The sequence below is a fragment of the Oncorhynchus mykiss genome, chromosome 14, assembly GCF_057628025.1.
Source record: "Oncorhynchus mykiss isolate SJ-2025 chromosome 14, ASM5762802v1, whole genome shotgun sequence".
NCBI lineage: Eukaryota > Metazoa > Chordata > Actinopteri > Salmoniformes > Salmonidae > Oncorhynchus > Oncorhynchus mykiss.
The window spans coordinates 43,862,321-43,873,989 of record NC_143035.1 but is presented as its reverse complement, the minus strand read 5'-3'; the positions used below and the strand labels follow the sequence as shown (position 1 = coordinate 43,873,989).

Sequence of the window (11,669 nt, the reverse complement as noted above, 5' to 3'; positions counted from 1 at the left end):
CGGACTTAAAAGCAGATAGCCGCGCTGTTACGAACCGCGTGCACCTGGTCACCCAAAATGGATGTCGTGCACCTGGTCACCCAAAATGCATGTCGTGCACCTGGTCACCTAAAAAGGCCCATGTGCACCTGGTCACCTAAAAAGGCCCATGTGCACCTGGTCACCCAAAATGGATGTCGTGCACCTGGTCACCTAAAAAGGCCCATGTGCACCTGGTCACCCAAAATGGATGTCGTGCACCTGGTCACCTAAAAAGGCCCATGTGCACCTGGTCACCCGGCCGCTTTCCGCCCAGAACCTAAGTCCAAATTGGGTTACCGGTGGTACTTTTCCAGCCTGGTACCCACCTTCCTTAGTCCGATTACCCACTCTCTCTCTGGGCCTCTCTCGGTCAGGGCCGTCCTTCAGTGATTTATACACCTGGTCACCTAAAAAGGCCCATGTGCACCTGGTCACCCGGCCGCTTTCCGCCCAGAACCTAAGTCCAAATTGGATTACCGGTGGTACTTTTCCAGCCTGGTACCCACCTTCCTTAGTCCGATTACCCACTCTCTCTTGGGCCTTTGGGTTACCGGGTGCACAACGTCCGTTTTGGGTTACCAGGTGCAGGTGGTACTTTTCAGCCTAGTACTCACCTTCCTTAGTCCGATTACCCACTCTCTCTCTGGACTCTGGGATGCCCACTCTCTCTTGGGCCTTTGGGTTACCAGGTGCACGACGTTCGTTTTGGGTTACCGGGTGCAGGTGGTACTTTTCAGCCTGGTACCCACCTTCCTTAGTCCGATTACCCACTCTCTCTCTGGGCCTCTGGACTCTGGGATGCCCACTCTCTCTTGGGCCTTTGGACTCTGGGATGCCCACTCTCTCTTGGGCCTTTGGGTTACCGGGTTGTGATTTTCCTCCGTGCATCTGGTAACCCAAAAAAATATTTTAAAAAAACTGTCAATCCTGTCCGTGTCCGGGTGAGTTGAGGTTTCCCGTGTTGAGTCAAATTAAGCCGCAGGCGCCACTCCTGCCCTTCCGTCAATTCCTTTAAGTTTCAACTTTGCAACCATACTCCACCCGGAACCCAACGGACGCTGCAGGAGGTAGCTCGCCTCGCAGCAACAGTTAAGATACGCTATTGCAGCTGGAATTACCGCGGCTGATGGCACCAGAATTGCCCTCCAATGGATCCTTGTTAAAGGATTTAAAGCCTTCCTTGGATGTGGTAGCCGTTTCTCAGGCTCCCTCTCCGGAATCGAACCCTGATTCCCCGTTACCCATGGTCACCATGGTAGGCACAGAAAGTACCATCGAAAGTTGATAGGGCAAACATTCGAATGAGACGTCACCGCCACAAAGGGCGCGCAATCGGCTCAAAGTTATCTAGAGTCACCAAAGCGGCCGGGGAAACCGAGATTGGCCCGCATGGGTTTTGGATCTGATAAATGCACGCATCCCCGGAGGTCAGCGCTCGTTGGCATGTATTAGCTCTAGAATTGCCACAGTTATCCAAGTAACGTTGGAGCGATCAAAGGAGCCATAACTGATTTAATGAGCCATTCGCACTTTCACTGTACCGGCCGTGTGTACTTAGACTTGCATGGCTTAATCTTTGAGACAAGCATAGGCTACTGGCAGGATCAACCAGGTAGCCACTCACAACTTAGATGTTGTACCTGGTCGCACTAAGCAAAGAACAACCAGGGACCGGTCCTAACCCGTCAGGGGAGGAGGCCCTGGCGCAATCCACCGTGCGCCCAGCGGGAGGCCCTGAACTGCCCATGGCCGGAGCCACAGGTGCCTGGGCGCCGCTCGAGAGGTATCTTGTCTAGCTGGAGCGTCTATTCGGAACGCCATCAACTGGGCAAAAAGGAACCACAACCTCGGACAGACCGCTCGGGTCAACCGGGTAGGTCCACGTTAAAGACAGGGTTTGAGAATACGTGTTTCTGTCGCCGATGCGTTACGGGATGACCATCACCACATGCTTCGCAGCCTGAGTGTGCCACTCCCCGCACCGGAACACCAATGTAGGACCACTTGGTGAGACAGTACGGCTGGATCTCTTACCGACGGTGCGCAGCTGGAGCGTATCGAAATCGGGGTAAACCGATTCCGAAAGGGGCTCCCTTGATAGAGGCAAATCCACTTGGGTCGGGAGGGAACATCCATCAAAACACCGGCCCAAAGGCCGGCCGATAGAGGCCCTCCCAGGTGGAAAACGAATGCAAATCAGTCAGAGGAAATTAAACTGGCTGGACAACAGAGGAGAACCATGGAGACGCATCGTGAAACAAGTGTGGGACTGGACTGGAGAGATAGCCCTCACCAGGGCTAAACAACCACCAATCGGTCGCCGAAGGGACGGGCACCTTCATTGGACCAGAACCATGGTCATTGGATGAACCAAACCCACAAGGTAATAGCTGGGATAGAGCACCTGCCCAGGACAAGGCTCAATATCCTCCCACCACCAATCTGGGAAACGTGGATAAAAAGTTAGGACACATCGGGCGCCGAAGGGTCTGGTCAAACCACTATATCGGTCGCCGGCGGGAAATGTCCAAAGTACCATGGTTCCGAGGGTCTGACTTCCCTCAAAACTGTCCGTTACTCATTTTCTATTTGGACTGAGCAGTTTGACACCACCCCCGTCTCTCTAGGACATGGAAGTCTTGTTGTCAAAAACCAGGTTTCTGATATCGCGCCGGTACCTGTCTGGTCGACCCACCACTGAGTGTGTCATCAACAAACAGGCCAAATATCGATATAGCCCTGAACCTCACAGGGCTTTTGTGCGCCCCACTATTGGGGGTCAAATTCACCAAAAACGTGATAAATCAAAAAGTACACCTCCAATCTGGATGGGTTTTTTTTTGCACGAAAGTGCACAAATAGACGAACATTTACATTAAATTAAACACGTTTTTGTATAAAACATTTTAATAGGAAATCGTGTTTCAAGTTTTGGGAAAAAAGTGAATGTCACAGGGCGCATAGGTGCCTGTGAGGGCAATTTGCTTTTTACGTGCTCTACTTGTTGCCCATTGAGAGAGAGGGTATGAGACGAAATTTGGGACCTCTAGCCCTTCGGGAAGTATTTTTAATCAATTTTTGAAAATTACAGAAATTGGTCGAAAAAATGACAGAGTCGCACTTTTCACAGCCGTGCACCTGGTGATTGAAAACGTGCATCTGGTAACCCAAATTGCGGTTCTCGATGCGCTTACTGGTGTTACAGATATACATGTCCGATAATGGCGCACCCTACTACGGACCTTTTTCAATGGGGGCCGGCCTGAATTATTTATGGAAGGTATGATTACTTTCTTTTTCTCCGTGCAACTGGTGATTGAAAACGTGCATCTGGTAACCCAAAAATTATAAAACCGTTTTAAATACTTTTACTGGTCATTCTATTGATATAGCCCGCTAGGGGAGTAACCCACTACGGCCCTGTCTCGGTCAGGGCCGTCCTTGAGTGCTTTATAGACAGTTTAAGAAATTGCGATGGATGCAGATTGTGATTGTTTTGCAAAAGACCTGTGTGCATCTGGTAACCCAAAAAGACCCGTGTGCATCTGGTAACCCAAAAATTATAAAACTGTTTTAAATACTTTTACCGGTCATTCTAATATTAAATCCCACTATGGAGCCCCACTACTGGGGAAAATTCACCGGAGGGCGCCAAAGGTAAATAGATTTTAGAATCCTCCATATATTGTAGCTTTGGCGCACTCCAGTGAATTTTTTTAAGTACTGGGGCTTCATAGTGGGAAGTAATATTAGGAGTCCAGGTAAATGTATTTTGAAACACATTTTTAATCATTTTAATGCATAAATGACACAAATACAAGGGTGAATTTCAAACAAATATGCTTTAATTAATCAGTTAATCATTTATTGATTTGTCCCTCAATCAGTGTCCGGGCCCGGCTGGCATTTTTGGGCAAATTATGGTACCGGTAGTGGCGTGCCTGCGTTTCCAGAGAGTGACACATATGGTCAGCCACAGTTCCTCGGTCTGTATCCGAGCCTTGGTTAAAGTTCAATGTGGCAACACTGCGTCGAATTGTACCGAAGGTCACTTTACTTCCAATGCCAAACTCTGCAAAGATTTGCCCCACATACTCACACAGATTACCGTAAGGTTGACCGCAGGATGTGAAAAAGAAGAGTTCTATTTCTGAGGTCATTCCACTCAGATGAGGCCTGATTTGATGGAATCGTTTAAGCCAAGTGTATTCCTCCTGACATAGAACAATTCTGCACTCCCCAAAGCTATAGTTTGTTTTGTGGCTAGCTACGCACATCTGATAACCCCCACCTTCCGGGGTTACTTCATTAAAATCACTCTCACTAAACATGGTGACTGGGGATCATCGAGTGCCATTAAATATGGCCAACCGGCTGGACATGAGAGCTGCAAACCTACGCCTGTCAGAGCAGGTGGCACGGACCTCCATCCTACTGAGAACTGAAGGAATGGCTTGATTGCTTAGCTCAACAAAGCGTTTTAACTCCGCAGCGCTGAGCACCTCGTCCCTGCAGCGTTGGCGGAATTTTGCCCTATGAGTTGCCTGGCTCTGCCGTGAGTCCCTGTCCATCTTCGCCAAGCAGAGTAACATCTTTCGAATTCCAACGACCTTAGCTTGCATACAATTTGGCCGGAACTGAATAAGATAATTCAGGAAACCTCGAACATCGGCCCGTTACATTTTTAACGTGGATGGTGTTAGGGTTAGGGTTTCTAGGGGGGTGTCTACCCGTAATATATTGTTCATATTGAGTCAAAATTGCATGACTCCAAACCTCCATTCTGGACGGGACGCCGCCGTCTTCATCACTCTCGCTCTCAGTGGAAGTCGCCACTACACAGCCTTGCTCCCTCGGATCCGTGCACAGTTCACTACCGACCTGACTGATTGGCTGCACCGCCGCCGACGCACCTGCCGTCTGATCACCCTCGTCCACAGGCTGCTGCTCCACGGACAACTCACTTTCAAAACACTCCAAAATCACAGGGTCCTCCGGCCGCGGTTCAACACCGTTGTCAGGCTGCATATACTGCCCTGATTCGGGCTGCTGTCTCTCACTCGAAAACCGGCTAAATTGCATAGCATTCGTCCACTCCATAGTACCGAACTTAAGTCCATGTACAGCCTTGAAATGTCGGTCTAGCCGCACGATATTCTGTTTACAACAAAGTCCACAGTCGCGTCTTGGTCTGCTGCTCATAGCTTCTCTCTCCGGCCTTCCTCCGTGTGTCTTTGTTTGCTCCACCAAACAAACTAACCCTAACCCTAACCCCTTACCCTAACCCTAACCCTAACCCTAACCCTAACCCCTAAACCCTAACCCTCCAACCCTAACCCTAACCCTAACCCCCTAACCCTAACCCCCTAACCCTAACCCTAACCCTCTAACCCTAACCCTAACCCCACGCCTAATCCTAACCTCTCCCCAAACCTCACGCCTAACCTTAACCTTTCCCTTAACCCCACGCCTAACCTTAACCTTTCCCTTAACCCCATGCCTAACCTTAACCTCAACCTTTCCCCAAACCCCACGCCTAACCCTAATGTGTACCATTACCCTAACCAGGGTTCTCATCCTATCTCCCTCACTTACCCTAATCCTGACTCCCCTATGGAAAGTGATCTGCACCAATCACTAAACCGAAACACTTCCTCTGTCTCTTCTCCCTTGTCATCAATACTGAATCAACAGACAATTATCATCCCCCTAGTAACCACTTTTTCACATAGAATTAGATCCCTACATCAATCAATCAAACACAACTTCTCTACAGTTCAGCACACTTACATACCACTCAAACCATACAGAATCATTTCAGCATTTAGAAAGAACAAAAATGTAAAGGACCTCCTCACCAAAGCAAGATGCAGTAGTAAGCCATCACAAGACCTCAAACCTCACAATTTCCATTTTCGACAGATAAAGTTCATTACAAATATACACAGCCACACATCAGCACCAGTACAAGAATCCTATTCATTGAACACACATAACACCATTTATATCATTACATGTACACTTTGCAATAAACAATACATTGGAGAAACCAAACACACCATGGAAACCAGACTCAAACAACACCTGTATAACATTAAAAGGGCACACCTACAAACGGAACTCATAACCCACTTCCAGGAGCACCCCATCACTCACCTTACCATATCAGGGTTACAGTCACATATAGGCTGGACCTGTGGACAGTGAAAGAGGGTAGAACGGGAGTGGATCCAGCACCTACAGACAATAACGCCAAATGGCCTGAACGAGAGGTTTTAGAAAATGGGTTTTAACAGACAGGAAAATGGATGGAGAAGAACATGTTTTTTTTCATATTTTATTTATACTCTATATATTTATGTTTTGTTTGGTTTTAGTTTGGGACTTCCTTTTTTAGGTTTTTCCTTTCCTTTAACAAAACAATAAAACCAATTAAATGCAAAATATGGCGTTTATGTTCATATTTAACAACACTATGATTGAATGAATCTCTCACCACATCCACTTCTGCACTGCCACCCAGAAAAAGAGGCAATTTGGAATTTACCTCAGTTGAATTTATGATCCTAGGAGGACATCTATGGGCCTTTTTAAGAACTACACCTAATATATCAGATCATCAGAAATGGGAGGGATAAACAGGAGATAGGCCTGTGCACCGTAAAACTAACTAGTTGAAACGAAACACAATTATATTCAAAACCTAACCCCCTAACCCCTAACCCTAACCCAGAGGCGCCGCACGAGAGGTCTCTTGTCTAGCTGGAGGGTCCATTCGGAATGCCATCAACCGGGAAAAAAGAACCACAACCTCGGCCAGACCACTTGGGTCAGCCGGGTAGGTCCATTTTAAAGACAGGGTTTGAGAATATGTGTCTCTGGCGCCGATGCATTACAGGATTACCATCACCACATGCTTCGCAGCCTGAGTGTGTCACTCCCCGCACCGGAACACCAATGTAGGGCCACTGGGTCAGACGGTTCGGCTGGATCTCGCACGAACGGTGCGCGACTGGAGCGTATCGAAATAGGGGGTCAACCGTCTCCGAAAGGGGCTCCCCCGATAGAGGCAAATCCACGTGGGGCGGGAGGAAACATCCATCAGAACACCAGCCAAAGGCCGGCCGATAGAGGCCCTCCCAGGTGGAAAACAAATGAAAATCAGTCAGAGGAAATTAAACTGGCTGGACAACAGAGGAGAACCATGGAGACGCACCGTGAACCAAGAGTGGGACTGGACTGGAGAGCTAGCCCTCACCGGGGCTAAACAACCACCAATCGGTCGCTGAAGGGACGGGCACCTTCATTGGACCAGAACCATGGTCATTGATGAACCAAACCCACAAGGTAATAGCTGGGATAGAGCACCTGCCCAGGACAAAGGTCAATATCCCCCCACCACCAAGCTGGGAAACATGGATCAAAAGTTAGGACAAATCGGGCGCCGAAGGGGCTGGTCAAACCACTAAATCGGTCGCCGGCGGAAAAGGTCCAAAGTACCATGGTTCCGAGGGGCTCACATCCCTCAAATGTGTCCATTACTCATTTTCTATCCGGGCTGGGCAGTTTGGCAACACCCCTGTCTCTCTAGAGCATGGAAGTCTTGTTGTCAAAAACCAGGTTTCTGATTTCGCGCCGGTACCTGTCTGGTCCACCCACCACTGAGTGTCTCATTTACGGGCAGGCCAAATTATCGACCTAAGCCCTGAACCTCACAGGACTTCTGTGTGCCCCGCCATTGTAGGTCAAATTCCTTTACACCAAAACTTGAGTAACTCAAAAAGTACACCTCCAATCTGGATGAGTTTTTTTTGCACGAAAGGGCACACATAGACGAGCATTTCCATTGAATTAAAACCATTTTTGGATAAAACATTTTAATTGGAAATCGTGTTTTAAGGTTTGGAAAAAAGTGCATGTTACAGGGCGCATAGGTGCCTGTAAATGCAAACTTTTTTAAACATGGTGTAACTGTTGCTCATCACGAGAGAGAGTATGAGCCGAAATTTGGGACCTCTAGCCCTTCGGGATTTTTAATAATTTTTTGAAAATTACAGAAATCGTTCGGAAAAATGAGTTTCCACTTTTCACTGCCGTGCACCGGGTGATTGAAAATAGGCACCTGGTAACCTAAAATGAAACACGGTTCTAAATGCATTTACGGTGTTCCAGATCTCCATGCCCTCTATGGGAGCACCCTACTACGTCCCTTTATCAATTGTGGCCGGTCTGGGTGAGTTTTGGAAGGTTTAAGATATTTTTCGAAATGTGGATTAGTGTTAGCATGAATGCAACTGGTAATCCAAAACGAAAAATACGGTTTTTAAATGCATTTACCTGGGTTCCAGATCTCCATGTCCTTTATGGGAGTAGCCTACTACGGCCCTTTATCAATGGGGGCCGGCCTGAGTGATTTATGGAAGGTTTAACATATTTTTAAAAAAATGGATTAGTATTGACCTCTGTGCACCTGGTGATTGAAAATAGGAACCTGGTAACCCAAAAAGAGAAATCCGGTTCTAGATGCATTGACCTGGCTTCCTAATATTCATGCCTGCTATGGGAGAACTCCACTGCTGGGGAAAAGTCACTGGAGGGCGCCAAAGGTCAATTTATGGAGGTTTCAAAAAAAGTTCAGAAATACTTCTATGTCCACACATCTCAAAAATTGCACTATGTTTTATGTGCAATTGGTGATTGGATATCTGCACCTGGTAACCGAAAATGAATAGCATTTTGAATAATTTTAATGCATAATGACACAAATACAAGGGTGAATTTCAAACAAATATACCTCATTTAATCAGTTAATCATGGATTGATTTGTCCCTCAATCAGTGTCCGGGCCCGGCTGGCGTTTTGGGGCAAATTATGGTACCGGTAGTGGCGTGCCTGCGTTTCCAGAGAGTGACACATATGTTCAGCCACAGTTCCCCGGTCTGTAACCGACCCTTGGTTAAAGTTCAATGTGGCAACACTTCGTTGAATTGTACCGAAGGTCACTTTACTTCCAATTCCGAACTCTGCAAATATCTGGCCCACATACTCAGAGATTACCGTACGGTTGATCGCGGGATGTGAAAAAGAAGAGTTCTGTGTCTGAGGTCATTCCACTCAAATTTTGCCGTGTGATTTGCCTGGCTCTGCCGCGAATCCCTGTCCATCTTTGCCAAGCAGAGTAACATCTTTCGAATTCCACTGACCTTAGCTTGCAGACCATTTGGCCGGAACTGAATAAGATAATTCAGGAAACCTCGAACATCGGCCCGGTACATTTTTAATGTGGATGGTGCCAAACCACGGTCGTCACATTGGCCATACCACTCAGACACACGTCTGTAGTTATCCTTCATCGGCCTTGCCCTCTGACATAATGCGGAGGAATTCCCGTACTCGGAATAGACTGGTGTAACTATTGTCAATTCATTTAACTGAAGGGTTTCTACCCGTAATATAGTGCTCATATTGAGTCAAAATTGCATTACTCCAAACCTCAATTCTGGACGGCACGCCGCCGCCTTCATCACTCTCGCTCTCCGTGGAAGTCGCCACGACGCAGCCTTGCTCCCTCGGTTCCGAGCATGGTTCACTACCGACCTGACTGGTTGGCTGCACCACCGCCGCCGCACCCGCCGCCTGCTCACTCTCGTCCCCCAGCTGCAGATCCAACACCGCTGACTGCTCACCCTCGTCCACCAGCTGCTGATCCACCACCGCTGACTGCTCACCCTCGTCCACCAGCTGCTGATCCACCACCGCTGACTGCTCACCCTCTTCCACCAGCTGCTGCTCCACGGACAACTCACTTTCAAAACACTGCAAAATCCCAGGGTTATCCAGCCGCGGTTCAACACCGTTGAAGGCTGCATATACTGCCCTGATTCGGGCTGCTGTCTCAGTCGAAACCCGGCTAGATTGCATAGCATTCATTCATTCCATAGTACCGGACTTAAGTCCATGTACAGACTTGAAATGTCAGTCTAGCCGCGCGATATTCTGCTTGGAACAAAGCCCACAGTCGCATCTTTGTCTGCTGCTCATAGCTTCTCTCTCCTGCCTTCCTGCGTGTCTCTTTGTTTGCTCCACCAAACAACCTAACCCTAACCCAAAACATTAAAACCAATTAAATGCACAATATGGCGTTTATGTTCATATTTAACAACACTATGGTTGAATGAATCTCACCACATCGACTTCTGCACTCAGTTTAATTTTTGATCCTAGGAGGACATCTACGGGCCTTTTTAAGTACTACACCTAATATATCAGATCATCAGAAATGGGGGGGATAAACAGGAGGTAGGCCTGTGCACCGTAAAACTAACTGGTTGAAACGAAACACAATTATATTCAAAACCTAACCCTAACCATTCGTCTGTCATTTATTGAACCTAACCTAGCCAGCGTCTGGCATTTTATACATTATTTGGGTTTCAAAAGACTTTGACTGGATTGTTTTAGTATGTTAATTGTTTTAATTTGTTTATCAAGTAGGTCACAATGATTGAACACCTACCCAAATTGGGACGGTTGATGGGAGGAGAATGGGGGGATGGGGGGGGGGGGACTAAGCCATGCATATGTCTCGGGAAGAAGGGATCCGCCCCCTCAATTCCCCATATTAACACAGGTGTTGGTGACTACACATTACCTCTGAGGAAAGCTATGATGCTGAAATGTCAGGTCTCTGTTGTCTGTTTTAATTTCTGAAAGTTCCCTTGATAGATGTTTTGCTCTAACAAACTATACAACGATAGTACTATGGAATCTAGCACATGAAGGCCTCTTGGACTGCAAATTCACTCGAAAGGAAGCTCCAGTGAGAACAAACGCCTGGAAAAGGATTAAGGTGAAAGATCTTTTTAACCTTTTGAACATTGCTAAGAACATTGCTAATTCCATGGACAATCTCCTTTGGTTAGTGGATCATTACCAGAGAATGTTTGTGTAGGATAAACTCAAGGGAACCTCATGATTTTAATTGGTTTTATGTCTTGTTGTTTCTTGGTTTTATATCTTGTTTTATGAAAATGTAATTTTTTTCTTACACTATTCTTTTCTTCCCCTATGTCTTTGATTTTTTTTTTAAACAGCCTATGGTGTAGTGGAGACTCAGCTGGGATAACATTTTTGATTGTGGTCATTGTTTGTGGTGGCAGAAGATGACGCTTCCCAGAAGCAACAGGTTTGGGCCTCTGGCTCATTCTATAACTTTGGGGGAGAATACACCCACCTTAAGCTGAGACACTCTTAAAACCTCTTTCGACCCTAAATTGACTAAGCAGTATTTTAAATTATTACAAGGCATCTATCATGTGGAAATTTTAGCAGAATTACAAAGGACTAGGTCTTTCCCACCTGGCATGATGAAACAGGTTGTTAGACTTAAAGCTTTTATCAAACCTTCCTCACCTAACTCAAGCACTCTGGCACTGGTGAAGGAAAATACGGACCACTGGATGGACACCAATATGTGTATCTTGGTGGATCATTATGATTCAGTCCTGGCAGCGGGGTTACTGGAGATGGGGAGATTTGATACCAATTCCTTTGAGCGAGCTGTTGCTTGGGCAAGGACCAGATATAGACGCAAGTTTACTCAGTCATCAGTGGCAACATTAAAGGCTATGCTTCCCAAGGCCAGCACT

General features: G+C 47.0%; 1 long non-coding RNA gene across 1 annotated transcript; it reads right to left on the bottom strand.

The window, feature by feature from the left end:
* Positions 1–295: 295 nt before the first annotated feature.
* Positions 296–2,674, bottom strand: LOC149978373 (uncharacterized). The gene is made up of 2 exons (XR_016486404.1): positions 771–2,674; positions 296–347 (listed from the first exon to the last, which is right to left on the bottom strand). It is a non-coding gene; the product is annotated as an uncharacterized LOC149978373 (long non-coding RNA).
* Between the last annotated feature and the right edge of the window lie 8,995 nt (positions 2,675–11,669).